Raw genomic sequence first — 19,586 nt, 5'->3', positions numbered from 1 at the left:
ACATATTTAGTACAAAGTCTCCAGTTTGTGTTGTCTTCAGGTTCAGTGGTGCCACTTATGTGCCTCTGGATAAACGAAAGCAAATCCTCATTAAAATGTAGCTCCTGGTGATTCTTGTAACAGCTGAATTATCCAGAGCAGATGATATCAATAACAAAAAAGTGAACAAGTCCATTTCTTTGTCTGATTGGCAGCTCCATAATGAGTACTACATGACATGCCAGCAATAATATGAGAGTAGGTCATGGAAGCACAGCAGTCCTGGTATTTTGATGGGCTGGGTTCCAGCCAAAAATACACATTTTTAAAATGGCCAAAGATAAAGTTAAGTTATTAAGGTTGTACTGAGGATCGAATAATGACATGGTTACAAGCTGAGGGGGAAATCTAGTCTCAGAGCAAGGACACTGAATAGAATATGGGATGCTAAATGCGCTGTGGCTGAAGGGAATATTTTGATTCTTAGTAGGATAAAAGCCCAGAACTGCTGATGAGAGAGATAGATTATGATATCTGCCTTAGTTTAGCAAGGCTTTTGACATTGTCTGTAGCAGCTTTCTTGTATTCAAATTGGGATTTTATGGGCTGGCTGGGAAGACTGTGAAATGGTGAAAATAACTGTCTGGGTAGTTAGAGGGTTGTACTCGATGTGGATACAGTACTTTGTGGACTTCCTTGGAGGCCTACACTATCCAATTTATTATGTTTGTCAATAAGTGAGGAGGCAAATGACACCTGTATCATCTTTATGGATGACAGCAAACTGGGGAAACAGTCAGTGTTTGCGAGCAGGATTGACATTCACAGAATCATAGAATCATAGAATGGTCTGGATTGAAAAGGACCATAATGATCATTTAGTTTCAACTCCCCTGCTATGTGCAGGGTTGCCAACCACTGGGCCAGGCTGCCATTCAGGGGGACTTGAGCTAGAAATACTGGCTGAGAAGAATCTCCTGAAACTCTGCAAGAAGAAATGCCAAATCCTATCCGTGGGAAGGATAAGCCCCTGCAGCAGCACAGGGTGAGCACAGCCTGCAGAAAAGACCCTGGGATGCCTCTGGGAGGTGAACCTGTGCAGAGGTTATGGGATGCCCTGGCAGCAAGAAGCCAACATCGCCCTGAGCTGTAGGAACAAGGGTAAGAATCAGGACATCCAGGGAAATGTTTATTTCCCTTTTCTTGGCATTTGTTAGATAGACATTTGGAATGTTTTCGTCCGTTTTTGAGATCTCCAGTACAAGAAGGATATCAGAGAATCGTAGAATCACCATATCAGTATTCTGGGCGGGAGACCACAGAGACAAGAAGCCTGGAACACTTGTGAAGAGAATCTGGGGAAGCTGGACTTGTTCATCCTGGAGCCAATAAGAGATGGCTTAGTGAGGACATAACAACAGCCCTCAGTGTATACCGAGAGGTCATTGGGGAGATGGATTTTTTTTTTTTTCAGTGGTTCAGGGTGGGAGGATGACAAACAGTGGGAAAAATCTGGAATGGGGAGATACTGACTTGTCCTTGAAATATCCCGTAGGGTGTCCTTGGAGGTTTTCAAGACCTAGCAGGATAAATCACTGTGCAACCCAGTCAAAATTCAGTGTAAATCCTGTTTTTAGTGAGAGATTTGTCTGTAGCCCTCCTGAATTATTCTCTGGCATTGAGATGCTGGCTGACTACCTTGCATCTAGAATTAGTATAGAACTGGCTTTACTGTGCAAATTAGACTGTATAATTGCAAGAGGTTTCAAAGAAGATTAAAAAGGGATGATTAAAGAAACCTCCAGAAAAACATTCTTCACTAGGAACAGAGCTGATGTTCTTTAGCTAGTATACATATAGACATGATTAAACTTGGTAATAGTAGGCACTTCACACTGTAAAAAGATTGTTTGGGCCTACTTAACTCTATCTTAATGAGAACATCAATTGACACTTATACTTAAAATAGACAAGGACAATTGTGTATCTAATTACATGCGTCTTGTGCATCAAGTGCTGAGGATGCTGACAAATACAACTCTGGTTAGAGAGAGAGGCCAACAGAGATCAGCACATAAACCCATAGTCTAATTGATCTGGTTAGACTTGCCATTTCCCAAGCATCTCTAAGAAAGATTGCATGCCTGCATACAGCATGTCAGACTACTGAGTAGCCGCAGAAAATATCTCAGCAATTTGTGATTAGTTGTTAGAAGCAGCATATCAAAGATGCTGGCACCTGAGTGCATAGCTGTTCTCCATCACTGGAAATCTGCAGTGAAGGCTGATGGTTTTGCATGGATTTGCTCTAATTCAGTTCTGACTGTGGGAATTGAGGCAGGGAAGTCCGACGGCTACTGGCATACACAAATTTGGGTTAGGCCATCACTTTAACACCTCTGGCTATGCTGTCAGTGTCAGTTGAGGGAAGAGATGGCACAGCTGATATGGCTGTAAGGAGGCTAAAGGCATGGTGTTTTGGGAAAGCTTATTCTGGTTGAGTGACAATGTGGCAATTACAGTATGCTGACCTCTTAACTATCAGTCCTTGTCACTGAGAGTGGGGGTAAAAGCAAGGTTACTGGGGTTAACTATTTCCTGGGAGGCACTTACGTTTCTTAAAGTCACCTTTAAGCCATTATGCCCACTTATCCTACAGATAAAAGGACATATCATTTTTAAAGCTGTCAGATACTCTGCTGATGATAGGATAGCACTGAAATAACTAATTTTCACAGTTAAGCAGCAATTTGCAGCTACGGAGCAAAAGTATCTCCAGTTCTTACAAAGCTCTGTACGTGCATTTCCCATTGCACAGCAATGAGGATCTGTTGTTCATTCATAAGCCTTTTTTGCACAAGAGAGAGAGTGGTTTCTCTAGTTATGCCTACAGCTGTGAACTAAGCAGCCCACAAGCAGGGATGTGTGCTCACCTTTTCTGCTGTTAAACCAGTGCTAGCACAGCTGTGGCTCACTGCAATGAGTGCTTTCCAAGAAAATGCTCAGGCAAGGCTTGTGAGATGATGGCACAAGCTAGAGAATGTTCTCAGTAAACAGCCTGAATGTGGCCACTCTGTTTTAGAATATAAGAGAGTTTAACCAAAAGAATGAAAGTTGCACTATGCCAGTTGGCTTCCAGGCTGGAGAGCAGCCCCATTTCATCTGCTAGAATAGACATAGCCCTGACTGCTGTGTTGACAAATCTGTCCTGAGCAAACTGGAGCTCTGGAGATAGGCTGGCCCATGGCTCAGTGCCTCTCACTGTTGACACACAAAGTTGTAGTCCTTTGAAGAGCGGGAGCTGTGCTGCACATTCTCTTCTTTGTATAACTTGATGCTGCTATGGGGTGAAATGATATCCTGAGCTGCTGCTTGCACAAATGAATACTTGTTCCAATTAACACGTGTGAAATGAACATGGCACCAGATAATTACAGGAAGATATTTTTGGAAGGAGAAAAAAAGTATTTTTCTTTGCAAAATCAATATCCTCTCATCCAGCCTCTTTAACGAGTGTTCATACCTGTCATTGCAGCCTTCCCGTAGAGACCACATGTCCCCCTCCCCAGGCCATTAGCTGTCTCTTTTCATTTGTGTTGGATGCCATAAAAAATGAAAACAAACACTGTGGGATCACAAATGTGCCCATAATTCTTTATCATGCAATTTAAACCAGAAGCTAATAACAAGGAAAATGAGTAATACTTGAATAGGTTGCTGCATATACAAACAGTGCAATAATTGTCTCTCAGTCTGAACAAAAAGATAATAAAAATGTTTTACAGTGCTCCTTAATTGTACCAAAAATTGAAAATCAAGACTTTATTGCAGAAAAAGGAAGCATTAATCTGTCTGAGGGCCATTTTGTGGAGAATGCTTCCTGGGGAGGTGTGGTGATAATTACTTATCTTTAATAGATTTCTGGGTTGTGGCACCAAAAGGTGGTGGTGACGGTGGTATAGGCATTATTTACGAGCCCTGAAGCCACCAAGCTCCATTACTTCCCACATCTAATGCAACTTGCAGATCTGCATTTTCAGTAGTTTCGTTGGTGTCTCTTTTAGCATCCAGCTGTTATGAGCATCCCTCATAGCTGAGGGAACTGTGCTGAATCACTGCAAGATGCCGCATGAATTTGATGCTGCAAAGCACTGTGATGGCAGTTCATAGCAAAGAGAGGACAATAAAGTGTGGTGATGAGCATTGCTGATGAGAGTCAGAGAGAAGAAGGTGCACAGGGAGGTACTGTGGAGCGCCATGCCGAAGGGCTGCTGACCAGGCACAGGTGGGCAGGTAGGAGTTGGGCTCAAACACGGAGTAGTTAAGGGAAAGCTGGTGTATCATAGAATCATAGGACCAGAGAATATCCTGAGTTGGAAGGGACACTTTTTAAGCAGAGTGTGGAGGAGACTGAGTTTCCAGCTGGAAGTTAATGGCAACACTCTCATTGACCTTCACTATCAGGAACAATTTCTTTATTAATAATAAGAGGGACCTTTTCTTGCTAAATGTTCAGGTTAATGTTTGTTGTAAGCTAATTACTGAGCAAATTACTACTCTTTTTTAAAACTCTAATAGAAGCCACCTACTGGCACTGAGTTTTAACAGGACAATATAACACATGTTCCCTAACTGTGCCTGAGACCTGGCAAATCATTTTCTTTTCTCCCCGGGGTTTCCATATCATCCTGCAAGAACTTTTTTTTTGCTTAGTAGCTATCAGAATTCTATTCAAATATAAATCTTCAACCTTATTTCTATGGTTTGTGTTTTACTTGTAATTATTCTGCATTCTTTAGGGACACATTTATCGTAGATGTACTAACATAAACTTTGAGTTCAGCTGACAGTTCCTAGAAGGGAATGAATGGTGTTAAGCAGCTCTTTTCAGTTATTGACACTTAACTCTCTGTCTCAATGGAATTAAGTTCAGTCTGTCAATGTCAAGTAAAACTATATAGATTATTTCTCTAAACTGAAAAGTCTGGTCTACTGAAAATGAAAAATTCCCTACACCTGCAGTCCAGACAGGCATGGAATATTACTCTCAGTTTTATGTTTTTGTTTTTAATCTTCAGTATCATTGCTTTGCCATTTTGGGACATGAGAAGAGTTTCAGACATGAGAAGAGTATGATAAGTTACCATAAAATGAAGGAGCTTGGAAAATTGGATGGGTTATTGTCCCTGCTGAACAACCTCTTGGGCTGGTCTGTGGGCTGACCTTCTTGCCTTCTCCCTATATTTTCTCACTGCATCTTTTCCTATTATTTATTTTATGCTATGTATTTATTGTGTATTATATACAATAATGATAATGTAGTCATGCTCTCATGTTGCATACATTAGCTTGTTCCCTGACATGTGCCAGGAAGAGTCCAATTGCCTTACTGTGGATGACATGAACAAGAGCTGTCACTGCAGCCTTGTGGGAAGAAGTGTACACGTGATGTAATACAGGTGCACTGATGAGAAATGAATGGTTGCACAGATTTAAGAACTGAATTATAAAAACAAGAGACTTCTGTAGCATCTTCAGTGCACAAAACACTACTGATATCAAGGAACACTCAAGAAATGCTTGTGTCACCACAAGCAGGTACAGTTATGATATTTATATCATAAATAACGTAACAGGAAAGTAGATGGAAAAATCATTAGGGTTTATTTAGGATGTGTTGTAACTTTGAGGCAAAGCTACAGAAGCACTGCAGTGCCTATGTTCACAGTTCAGCAGTGACTCCTCCAAGAAACGTACTGTGATGAAAAAAGCAAACTTCAATATTTTAATTACTTGGTACAAGAGCAGGCTTTTTTTTTCCTTGCCTCTGGGTTTTAAATATTGCAGTCTATCATTGTTAGAAGTACTTAATGGCACATTAAATATACTTTTTCACTCCATCTATAGCAGTAAAAATCCCTAATCAGGAAGCTCAAGACAGGAGGCTGGCACCTTTCAGACTAATCTGTGGAAGAGTTTAATGTGAACATTAATTTCACATGATGAGATTATTAGAGGTTTTTGGCTAAGTAAGATATTGGTGTTGATGAAACTAGTTAAAGGATAAGGCTAGCAGCTATTTTGTTCTAACAATTTTTGCAAAAGTCATGCATGTGTCAGCTGTATGCCAGAATGTATTGACCGAAATGCAGAAACCTGCATTTCCCTGTGACCAACCAGCTAACATAAGTGCCTTCAGGCCTTCTGCACTTCACTGTTTAGAAGCAAACATGTCCAAATAACAAGAAGCCTTTCCCTTAGGGTCCAGTTAAATACAGAATGACCTTTCATTACAAACTAATGTGACAAACCACGATGTGCCGTGCCAGCCTTTAAATATGTTTTCTTGCTTCCTACAAGAAGCATAGAGAAGGAGATCCTAGCTGAGTAAAGGTGGTGTTGATATAGGTAAAATCATAATATCATTAGAGTTGGAAAAGATCACTTAAATCACCTAGTTCAAGCCCAGCTCATCCCCACCATGCCCACTAACCACATCCCTCAGTGCCACATCTCCACATTCCTTGAATGCCTCCAGAGACAGTAACTCCACCACCTCCCTGGGCAGCCTGTGCCTCTCCACTCTTTCTGAGAAGAAATAGCTAGCAATGCTGGAGATCACTTTACAGAGCTGACATGATTCACAGAATGAAGAGGAGCAGAAGTGAGCAGGACCACTGCAGCCAGGACACAGCAGTTTGGATTGAGCCGCCTCTGGCAGGTATCTGAAAATCATTATGGGAAGGAATAGCAATGGTTGATCTCATATGATTTCAGTGATCTGGAATGATACCTATGATTGGTAGATGTGTTCTAATATAATCCAGTGGATTTCTCTTAGGGCACACTCTGAGCAAGACAGTTCCAAACTGTTGAGTCGACAACATTTTGCAGCTAGGTGGCCATGGTGTGAGAGATGGAAGTTGTCAGAGCTCCTGCAGAGAACCCAAATGAATCCTTGCACCCCATGCTGTCAGTGTTAAGGAGAAATGACGTTTCATTTCACATACCCATCTGAATACCTAAGTCAGTCAGATGCCTCCAGTATACACTGAGATTTTCTGTCAACACTTTTTTTAGCTATTTCTATTCCTGGTGAATATTACCAAATTGGCCTTTCCTAACTCACACCTGACCAAGAATCTCCATGTTTTAATGAAACCAAGACTGAGGTGCAAAGAATATAACTGATAATGAACCTACCATATTATCAAGTATATTCAGAAACTCCTTGTGCACATGAGATGGCACTTTGCCTCCTAGCTGCTATAACATGATTACTGCATTATGACTCTTTAATAACATAGTGACATCAAGATCAATGACACCTACAGGATGCAAACATTATCACTGAAACTCCTGAGGAGCTCAGATGTCTACTTGCCCTCCAAATAGATAATCTCCACATAGATTTTTTTTTCCCCTGAATCCTGTCTCATTTTTAATTTAAAATCATTAGTGCTGTAAAAGTTACAATCCCTTTCTTTTCTGTATATAAATCAGTGCAGTGGTGCTTTTTGGCATTTGGCTGACACTGCTTATTGTAAGAGCTAGGGGTCCTCTGTTTAGCTTAGATAAGGGCTTGAGACCTTGTAGAGCCCATGCTACTTCCTTAACTCTTACTGAACACATGTAATAACACGCCTGTGCCTGCACCTCTTGCAGAGGGACTGAGCTGGACTTGTAAGTGGACAGTGGCATATGGCCAGCAACATTCAGCAGCTGTGAAGAACCCATTGTGCCATCAAGTGTTGGTTGGTCCTGTCACCCCCCGCATCTGCCCAGCTGCAAAGTGAACCTGTGCTGACTGATTGAGCTGTTAACTAGCTTGCATTCACGTGGCATTCCTCCTTCTTTCTCTCCTTCTTTAATTAAGTTAAAAACTCTCTCAGGCAAAGATTTAATTTCTCTATGTCATTTTATATCCAGCATAACCTGACCCAGACCTTCCGTCCCTTTACAACTACTACCACTTGTGCTACTACAAAAAATCAATGGCATCATTAAAGCATAAGCCTCTTGTGTGTTTTAGTGCAGCTGACACCTGGCTGATGCATGGCTACATTAAGTCATAGTAATATCATACTTACATGTCCTTGTTAGTGCTGGCTGAATGATAATATGAACCTTGATTCTCAACTGCTTGTATGAATTTCCCTGGTGGAGCGAATTTGCACTTGTTCAGAAGTCAGGATGGGTTATCAGAATTATCTATGAATGTATGAACTTGAACTATCTTCTTTGTCTGACCAGATTTTAAATTCCAAAGTAAAAAAGCTACATCAAATAACACGCTGTTGACTAAACAGACATTGTTGGAAATGGGCAGGTAAGCATCAAAACAAAGGTGTTTAGGGAATGTGCTTAATCAAATGATCTTTTTATTGTATAATCACGACTAATTTTGTTAAGAAGAAATTGCATATTCTTTCAGATTGAATTCAATCTTTGAATACCCACCTTTTCTTCTCAGTGGTTGGAATTGCATCTCATTTATATCTGCATGTCTGATTCTGTCTCAGTAGAGATAATAATCATCTGAAGTATTCTCCTTTTTGTGTTGCCCAACCCCATGGTTTCTGTCCTACTGATTGACCCATAAACAAAGATCATTGCTGTGTGTAACCTGTTCTCAACATTTTGCAACATAAACTGGTGATAAGTAGGCAGTAAAGACAGACTTGAGCCCCAAACCCTGGAGGGCACAGGTCAATCCTTGAACTGGGTGGTTCAATTCTTTATTCATAGCCTTCATATAAATACATGTCTTTCTTTTTTAAATTTCAGATACTGGTGTTTATAGTTTTCTAAAATGTATATGTCCCATACACAGACCAAGATTTGTTTCAGATGTGATCCAGATATGCAAGGCTGTTTCCATTTGGGAAAATGTTACATGTGCATTGATTTCTGGGAAGATCTTCAAGATGCAACATTTTTGCAAATCTTCAAAGGAATTTCTCATATTTCAACAGGCTTCCATTTATTTATTTAATTAATTCTGGTGGCTTTTATTTTCCTTCTTTCTTTTTCTGTCAGCTCAAGTTGCCTGGGAGGTTGTATGCTGATCTGTAAGTAAACTCACCCACATCAAAAAAGCCTGAATACCTCTTATGACTCAACAAAGCTGATGTGGATAAGAACTAGAAGTTGTTCCTGCCCAACATATTTACTGTTTAATTTCAGAAAAAGCAATATGAAGAGGAACTGAAGAGCTGTTGCAATGTCAAAAGATGACAAGAAGTAGGCAGACATGCTGTGAAAAGATACTTGGGATCTAGTGTTCAATGAGACAAAAATAAAAACCAGAATATTTGGGAACTGGGCTACCCAGACTGACAAGAAGCATTGGCACAGGGGAGGAGAAATAGTTTGATGGAGTATGTGGTGCTGTATGCACTACCACAGTTTCAAAATTGCCACTCTGTGGTACTTTATCTTAGAGATTAGAAAATCAATATTTACTTAAATATATGGTGCATTGCTAGCAAATAAAAGTAGAACAGTGTTTTTCCCCTTCTCAATAGGAAGTGACCAGTAATTAATCATTTGGATGGAGTCAGAGGTGCTAGATCTATGAGCACAGCTTCTTCAGGTTGAAACTTGTAAGTCTCAACAACTAAGTGACAGATCATAACCAAGATTCGTTTCTTTGTAGATCGTGAATCCAATTAGTAAGGAGGCTGTGGCATCATGAGAACTCATCAGAGTCCAGTGTGAGGAAAACTCTGTCCTGAGGGGAGTATCTTATTAAAATGAAAAGCTAATAAAATATTCAACAGTAAACACATTTACTTGTTCAGATAATCTCGGGATAGATTAATTGGTGCTTGTATAGACTTCTAGGACCATATACTTTTAATTCAGAGTAGCAACGGTTATCATAATGTAATCATAAAAATTTAAATTAGACTTTCAGCAGTGAACATTTCAATCCAAGATAGCTGGAAAATAACTCTTTTGTGGTATTCTTAATTTGATTAAATAAATGCGTCAGTATTATGTATGTGCTATCCAATCACTTTATGTAATATATTATTACCACTTCTTTAATATATTATAGAGACATTAAGTGTGTTTCTGAACATCCATAGCTTTGCACAACAGTCATAAAAATCATGAAGAAATAATGTGCTAAGGCATTGCTTGTCAATGTGTATTTTCCATTTGGAGCCAAGAGACATGAGAACATAATGTATTTTTCCAAGTTTAATGAGTTCCTGTGAAGTTCAACGTAAAAAACAGAATGGCTGACTCTTGGGAAGCTGAATCTTGCATGTAAGTGGTTTGGGCAAAGGAGAATTTGCTGTATATCTACAGAGATAGGTTTTCTTCAATTCCTACAAGCTCATCTGGAGAAAGCAAGGTCCCAGAGGAGCCTGACAAGGGGAAGAGAGACAATCTGTATAAAGCTAAATGCCACAGGCTACATGGTTCAGTTGTATTTATGAGTGGACTAGTCCGCGGAAGCCTTTTATAAGTAAAAACAAATTAAAGGACACATCTGTAGGGGACATGTTAATGTAAATGCAGTCAGAAATAAGATTTTTTTTTGAGTATGGGACAAATGTTAGGAAAGATGCAGTGTGAGAATAAGTCTTGCAATAGTTTGTGATGCAGAAGCAAAGAGAAAGCAGCTTGTAGAATGAGGAGTGTGCAAATACCAGGTGCAGCTGATAAAGTAGCTGAAGCTGGAAATTCTTTGAGTGCAACCAAAGTGGGCGTGAAAAGTGCCCTCATGTATCTGCCCCCAACAATAGTATCAGGAGGTGCTATCATGCGTGCCTGTTGGAAGGCCATCCTTCTTTTCCCCAAAATAGTTCTTGTTTGTGTGATCACTGAGCTTCAGCACCTTACACCTGGAGGTGAGTCACTGGTTGGTAGCTCCCATTCCCTCCAGTGCCATTCTCCAGTCGAGAGGCTCAGTGGTAGCAGATGCACTGCCAAACCTCTTCCATGTGGCTCCTTGCCTTGGTAAATTACACATCCTGGACAACACTTCTGCGATTTCACATTTGAGCTCCTTTAAGAGTTGTGAGTAAATGTTGGTCCCAATGATTTGCTGAAATTTAATCTATCTGCTTGTTCTGAGACTTCCTGTGCATTCACTTCAAATTCATCTCATTTTTCTGAGCGGTCTGTTGCCAAGAGGATGTCAGGTCTCGAAAGTTCCCCATCAACTTCAACAGTAAAAGCAATGCAAAGAAATTGCTGCGCTTCCCTACTGTTTTCTCATTGCCCTCACATGCTCCTTTTAGATCTTTGTCATCAGTTGCCTGTAGCAATTCCCTGGCCTGATTTTGAATTCTAATGTACTTGAAGTAGCACAGCAGCTTAAGAACAGGCAAATGCTGTTCAAGTTATATTTTGTTCTCAGTGTTTCCTCTTCACGTTTGTCCTGTCATGTTTTATGGGCTTTCCTGTTCTTATCTGACCTATCTTCCTGTTTCTTAAATACCAAGCAATTCAACTGTCTCCTTAATATTTCTATTGACCTATGCAAATTTTTTATTTCCCTCAGACTCTTCCACTTTTTGAATTACAGCACATATTTTACCTCCATTTACAATATAGTACTATTTGATATTGTCCAGGATTTTCATAGTCTTTCTGCTTTTTTGAACTTGTCTTTGCCCCTGTCAAGCCCTCCAGGGCTTGTCTGGTTTGTCTAATTCTATTTAGATTTGTTATTGTGTTCCTTCTATCACTTGGCCACTGCATTTTAAATTGCCTGTGTCTGTACCAGGGTTGCCTTCTCATTGGGATTAAAAGCAATGCCATCCAAGTTCTATTTATAGTCCCCTAACCTTCCTTTGAATAGCATATGTGCAGAAAATCCTCAGAACAACAACTTCTACATCAGTCTGTACTTCATTAATGTGCCCAAAGCCTTGGGCCACCACTTCAAAAGCTCCCTACCCATTTCTTGCTTCTTAGCAGCCAGTCTCCAACTGTTCTTCCCTCTCCTGCCTCTCCCAGGAAAAAACGGCTGTCCAGAGTTTCCTACTCACTCTTCTCTCTTTTCTGTGCTTACATATCTGTTCTGCTACAAGAAGAGTGACAAGGTCAGTGCTATGGTGCTCACTGCTTTGATTTCAACACTTCAATTACAATTTCTTATATGTTCTAGAAAATGAAAGCTTTCTGGTCATAAGAGACACGAAATCTTCATATTTCTCAATTTATATTGTGCTCTCAAATACTCAACATCTTAAAGCTAAGTATTTATAAACATTTTTCATTGATTCAGAAATGCTATTTAATGTATTGACATGAGGTTCTTGTCTTTGAAATGCATACATTTCCTAATAGTAACATTCAATCTGACTATCAAGACAGTGCAGTGCTTGAATGCCACCTGAACCCCATATAGGTAGACTTGGCCTCATGAAACAAAACAAGAAAGGCTGATTCATTTTGCCTTAAATAGCAGTATTACATATAAATTTAGGCAGTTCAGTAGGTGATCTGAGTTAATGTACTTGCTCAGAAAGTAATGCCTACTATTTATTTCTGTGGAAATTACAACAGATACAGAGCACAATATCATCATTCAATAGAACAAGTTTTCAGCTACAAAACAGTATTTTTCAACATGGAGACTACCATTAGCTGTGCATTTTTACCAGAGATGAACAAGAGTCTGCATGCAGCACTCATGAAAACCTGTGCCAGTGGAGGTGACCCACTGCTGAAGTGCACTACCCACCGCCTCACTGGTGACTTCATGGGTCAACATAATAAAATAGGAGCCATTAGTTTTGGAGTAGCCCTCAAATATTTGAAATAAGTCATCAAGCAGTTAAATACAAAGAGTAGAGGCTTGCAATGATCCTTTGCATTCTCTTCTCCCTGCCCTTTAAACATCCATCACTGTTTATTTTCACTGCCTTCATTAAATTAGTTCTTCATTAATTGTGAAGTTTCCTTCCTCATTATCTGTTTCAGACTTGTGGTTGCATTACCCATAGTGCTTCTAGTTCTGACACAATTATCTAATAATAGAAATGCTGATCACTGTAATCACAGGTGTGTTGGAAGAGTTCCACAGGTCAAATTCACCTTTCTTGTAACCCTAGAGCAAATTTCCCTGGAAGAACTTGATACTTTGCATAGCAGTTCATTGAGTTATCAGCCCCGAACAATGCCAGCGAAAAGGAAGCCTGACTGTTTAGACCATGGATTATATAGAAGAGTTACATAAAGTTGTCTCTTCCATGGACAAGGACATCTCTCACTCTATCAGACTGCCCAAATTCAGGTTTGGATTACCCAACCTTGAACACTTCCAGGAATGGGGCATCTGCAGCTTCTATTCACAACATGGTCCAATGCCTCAGTACTCTCATAGTGAAGAATTTATTCCTTATATCAAATCTACTCTTTTTCAATTTAAAACTGTTTTCCCTTGTCCTATCACTACAGACCTATTAAGTATTGAAAAGCAGCAATAAGATCTCTCCAGTCTTCACTTCTCTAGGCTCTCAACTTTTCTTCATAAGAGAGATGCGCCAGTCTCCTGATCATCATTGTGGCCCTTCTCTGGGCACACTCTGACAGGGCAGTGTCTTTCTTTTGATGCCAAATGGTAGATCTGGATGTAGTATTCCAGGCGAGGTCTCATGGAAGTTGAGGGATAGATTTACACTACTTGTCCTCCTGGCTTCTTTTGGCACAGCCCAAGACACAATTGGCTTTCTGAACTGCTATGGTCATCCAGCCAATTTCCTATCCGTCTAATAGTCCATCCATTTAATCCATCTCTCTCCAATTTAGAGATAACAGTGTTGCCTGGAACTGTGTCAAAGGCCTTCCAGAAGTCGAGGTAGACAACATTAATTACCCTTCCACTGACTACCGATGCTATCACTCCATCACAGAAGGCCACTAAACTGGCCAAGCATGACTTGTCTTTGGTGCAGGTATGTTGGTCATCTCAAGTCACCTCCCTGTCTTCCACTTGCCTTTAAGGAAGATCTGTTCCATGATCTTCCCAAATAGATTACGTGGAAAAGATTAATGTCTCATGATCTAGGTATGTAAATGTTATACAAAATTATGCTTTTGTCTGGATAGAGAAATCAAATGACGCATTTTATCTGAAGATAGGCATCTAAAATGGACCAAGATTGCCCCATCTCTGCTTTTCTCTGCCCATTGACTATGCAAAATCAGGGCCAACTCTCTACTGCTTAGTTATCTAACAGAATTCTGAACTGGAAGATGAATTAGCTCTCGGATGTTTGAGAGCACTGATGAGTCCCAAAATGTTTCTTCTCTCCCTGGGGATGTTTGTCTACTCCCAAGGCCTGCTCTGTCATGGTGCAGCATAACCTGTGGTGCAGTCATTGTTATTGTCCTTGTCCTTCTTCATACCATCATAGTGATGTTCGTGCCTTCCTATGTCCCACCCCAGCCATTCCCTACCCAGCATCATTTTGGACCTACTCATCTCTGTGAGTTTCTCTGGTCATCCCTGATGTCACATTTGTCATCTCAAAATGTTTCATAACACCAAAGATTCAAAATTTTAAGAAAAGCTTAAAGATTTTGGATGTTTGGTCTAGTACAACTTAGGGACGCGTGATTAAAAATGGCTAAGTATTGTTCTTAGGAAATATAGTCCTTGAACATGCTGCAGAAGTGTTAAATCAGTGTAACTATTAAGTCATTTCTGAAAAAAAAGAGAAACACTAACAGTAGCAAGTGGTTAATTCTCTGAAAAAAAAAAAAAAAAGAAATGCTGAGACTGATGTTTAAATATGAACTTTTATTCCTAAATTTAGATAGCTGTTTTTCAAAACGCTGGCTGATATTCATACGACCTAGATAAGTGTTCTGATTTTCAGATATGCTGAGACTTCTGGCTCGCATTTAAATCAATACATTGTATAACGACTAATACTGCTTTCAGATTACTATTTTTGTATGCTGAAATATGCATTTATATCTTTAAACCCAAGGAAAATAATCATGCTTGAATGTTTATTATTTATTATCATGGAATATGATTGTGTACTTGATTGACCTGAAAGACTGAGACTATGACTCATTTCTCACCTTGAGAAAACAAATTGAATCTAAGGAGAAAGACAAGTCTGAGAGAAATTATGTGAGACAGGACTTCAGTTTTCTATCTTCTGTGCCCCAAACAACAATGAACAAAATGTGCATATATCTTAGAAACTTTCCTTTTGCTATTAATTTGGATGGAAACAGGAACTTCATTGACTCTAACAGAAATGTAGGAACTGAGCAAAATTGTACGCTATACATACAATATGTGTAACATGCCTATACATATTCTATACTGTTAGAAGTCCTTACAGTAGTAATTGTGCATATATATACAATGGAAAGTGTAAATTAAAAGAATATGTTTTCCTTTCAGTTTATTATCTAAATGCAAAAATGTCTGAATCTATCATGTACTTTTTAAGAACATGTGAAGGTCTCATGTTGAAATGCTTTATTGTTATAATGCAGACATGAACAGTGACACTTCAATATTTGTAATATTCAATTTTTGCTAGGTAAACACTAAGCAAAACCAGAAGATAAAAACATCTGCTACAGCCTAGGGACATACAGTGAAGCTGCTCAGTGTTACTGCTGACACATCAACTAATCATACAGACATTGTTAAAACAAAGATTGTTTTTTAATCCTATAGAAGCATAGTATAATAAAAGCTTAAATAGCCTGCAAACATATTTGACATTGACATACAGTGCCAATAAATAAGAGCTGTACAATAGACTATGAGCTGCAGATGGATGAGCAGAATCAGAACTCATTGTAGTTTTCTATCAGCCACCTGCTATTTTTGAAGAAGGAAACAATAAAAATGATCTATTGTTTTATTTTCTGTGGCAAAAGAAGTCTTCTTTGTATTTTTTTTTAAAGCATATCAGAAGGTAAAAATGAATATTTTATCTTCATCCTATTTGCAGCACATGGAGTACAGATGGATTAGATTCAACAGATCCTTGAAGATGAGCTGTGGGTAGCATCTAGCATGGATACAGGATTAGCTATTTTAAACAATAATGAATACCCTGTCCTTTATCATTAAATTTGATTTTGTTCAGCAGCCCGTGACAAAGCCCACACTAGGTGTGTACCTACTGCAATTTGTGGACAGAAATAAGTTATTTGTGTGCTCAGGACTAATGAAAAAAATTGTCCTCAGTGACATTGACTAACTATGTTTGTATATATTCATTACAAGATTTCATTAATAGCTCAGTGTCCACGTTGAGAGCAGCGACAAGTGGCATTCCTCAGGGATTGGTGCAGGAGCTGTTGCTATTTAATGTCTTTGTAGGCAACCCGAACAGTGGGATCAAGGGCACCTTCAGAAAATTTGTAGATGACACCAAGATGAGTGGTGTGGTTGACACGAAAGAGGGAAGGGATGCCATCCTGTGGTACCTGGCAGTCTGGAGAGGTGGGACCATGCCAATCTCATGAAGTTCAACAAGGTCAAGTGCAAGGTCCTGCACCCGGGCCAGGGCATTCCCAAGCACAGACACAGGTTGAGCGGAGAATGGCTTGAGAGCAGTCCTGAGGAGAAGGATTTGGGGGTGTTGGTGATGAAAGACTCAGCATGACCCAGCAGCTCAGAAGGCCAACCATATCCTGAGCTGCATCAGATGTGTGACCATCAGGGTGAGGATTCTGCTCTCCTACTCTGTTCTCATGAGACCCCACCTGGAGTACTGCGTTCATTTCCAGGGCCCCCAGCACAAGAAGGACATCGTTGGAGCAGGTCCAGAGGAGGGCCACAAAGGTGATCAGAGGGCTGGAGCACTTCCTCTATAAGGACATGCTGAGAGAGCTGGGACTCTTCAGTCTGGAGAATGGAAGACTCCACAGGGACCTTATAGCAGCCTTCCAGTACTTAAAGGGGGCCTACAGAAAAGCTGGGGAGGGACTTTTTATAAGGCCATGTAGAGACCAGGTGAGGGGAAAAAGCTTTAAACTGGAAGAGGGTAGATGTAGACTAGATATTAGAAAGAAATTATTTACAGTGAGGGTGGTGAGACACTGGAGCAGGTTGCCCAGTGAGGATGTGGATGCCCCCTCTCCGGAGACATTCAAGGCCAGGCTTGATGGGGCTGTGAGCCCTGGTCTAGAGAGAGGTGTCCCTGCCTACAGCAGGGGAGTTGTGACTAGCTGGTCTTCAAGGTCCCTTCCAACCCAAACCATTCTGTGATTCTATGATTGTATGATATACAGATGCATAAATAGTAGGAGATGACAACAAGGAAATGCCCCCAAAAGTTCACAGTATAGACATCATGAGATGGAAGAAGCACCATGAGTTTAATGAAACAGAAAGTTTATTTTGAAGGTCTTTAATTCATTTTTAAATTCTGTGATAGCATCTCGGTGGTCTCGCAGGCAGAACTGAACTTGGCAAGGGACGTGAAAAACGGTAAGAAAACCTTCTACAGGTACATTGGCCAGAAGAGACAGACCAAAACGGGCGTACCTACTTTGGTAAATTTAAAAGGAGAACTGGCTTCAACACATGAAGAGAAAGCTGATGTGCTGAATGAGTTCTTCACCTCGGTCTTCACTGGTGGCCAGGATTCTAGTCTTTTTCACGTCCCTGAGCCCTGCATCCCCAAACCTCTATGTGGGGACCAAGGAGGTAAATCCCTTCCCACTGTAAGGGCAGAGCAAGTCCGAGAGTGCCTCCTTAGACTGAATGAATACAAGTCTATGGGGCCGGATTGCGTGCATCCCAGGGTCCTGAAGGAGCTGGCTGAGGTGGTTGCCGAGCTGCTCTCCATCATATTTGAGAAGTTGTGGCTGTCAGGTGAGGTCCCGGATGACTGGAGGAAGGGTCACATCACTCCCATATACAAGAAGGGGAGCAGGGAGGACCCGGGGAACTACAGGCCGGTGAGTCTCACCTCCGTGCCTGGGAAGATCATGGAACAGATCCTCCTGGACAACACGCTCGATCACATAAAGAATGAGCATGTGATCCGAGACAGCCAGCACGGCTTCACCAAAGGAAGGTCATGCCTAACTAATCTTGTGGCCTTCTAAGATGGAGTGACGGCATTCATTGGTGGACAAAGGGAAGGCGACCGATGTCATTTACCTGGACCTGAGCAAGGCCTTTGACATGGTCCCCCACCATATCCTCATCTCCAAATTGGAGGGAGGTGGATTTGATGAGTGGACGACCCGATGGATAAGCAATTGGTTGAAAGGCCGCAGACAGAGGGTGGTGGTCAATGGCTCTATGTCCAGGTGGAGGCCGGTAACAAGTGGTGTCCCCCAAGGGTCTGTCTTGGGACCGGTGCTCTTCAACATCTTTATTAATGACATCGATGAGGAAATTGAGTGCACCCTCAGCAAGTTTGCTGACGACACCAAGCTGAGTGGTGCGGTTGATACAGTGGAAGGAAGGGATGCCATTCAGAGGGACCTCGACAGGCTGGAGGGCTGTGCTTGGGTGAACCTAATGAGGTTCAACACGGCAAAGTGCAAGGTTTTGCATTTGGGCCGGAAGAACCCCAGGCACCTGTACAGGCTGGGAGGAGTGGTCCTTGAGAGCAGCTCGGCAGAGAAGGACCTGGGGGTCCTGATGGACGAGAGACTGAACATGAGCCAGCAGTGCGCTCTGGCAGCTCGAAAGGCAAATGGGATCCTGGGCTCCATCAGGAGAGGGGTGGTCAGCAGGGACAGGGAGGTGATTGTCCCTCTCTACTCGGCTCTTGTGAGGCCCCATCTGGAGTACTGTGTCCAGGTGTGGAGCCCTCAGTACAAGAAAGACATTGAGATTTTGGAAAGGGGTCCAGAGGAGGGCGACTAAGATGATCAGGGGGCTGGAGCACCTCCCCTATGAGGACAGGCTGAGGGAGTTGGGCTTGTTCAGCCTGGAGAAGAGAAGGCTGCGGGGTGACCTCATTGCAGCCTATCAATACCTGAAGGGAACCTACACCCAGGAAGGGAGTAAACTCTTCAAATGGGCTGACAACAGCAGGACTAGGGGAAATGGATCCAAGTTGAGGGAGGGAAGATTTAGGTTGGATGTGAGGGGGAAGTTCTTTACAAGGAAAGTGGTTAGGCCCTGGAACGGACTGCCCAGGGAGGTTGTGGATGCCCCGTCCTTGGACGTGTTCAAGGCCAGGTTGGACGGGGTCCTGGGCAACCTGATCTGAATGTGTATGTTTGGTGGCCCTGCTAGGCAGGGGGGTTGGAACTACATGATCCTTGAGGTCCCTTCCAACCCAGGTGATTCTGTGATTCTGTGATTCTGTGGTCATCTGGGGGTTGAGAGAGGAAGGCTGATAGTCTGCTATCACTCCTAAACTTTTGTCCCTGGTCTCAGGAGCATGCTCAGTTATAGTGTTTGTCTTCTTTTCTGGATATGGTGTCTCTGGTTTTTCTCAATTGGACCCATCCATCCTTTTTTAGCTCTGTTCTTTTCTTCAAAGACCTGTCTTACACAATCCATATGTTTCCTCGAGATGCTGATACACGCAATATTCAAGGTCCTGTCTCCATCATAAGGTGAGTGGTGTGGAGTTGCCAATGTTTGTGGAGAACATCTGTCTGTGTGTAGGTCCGTGGTGGGGTCCGTA

This window comes from Centrocercus urophasianus, unplaced genomic scaffold (genome assembly GCF_019232065.1).
Source record: "Centrocercus urophasianus isolate 14NV4802_14NV808 unplaced genomic scaffold, USGS_Curo_1.0 seq_9, whole genome shotgun sequence".
NCBI lineage: Eukaryota > Metazoa > Chordata > Aves > Galliformes > Phasianidae > Centrocercus > Centrocercus urophasianus.
The sequence above is the reverse complement of the archived record's forward strand: the minus strand, read 5'-3'. Positions refer to the sequence as shown.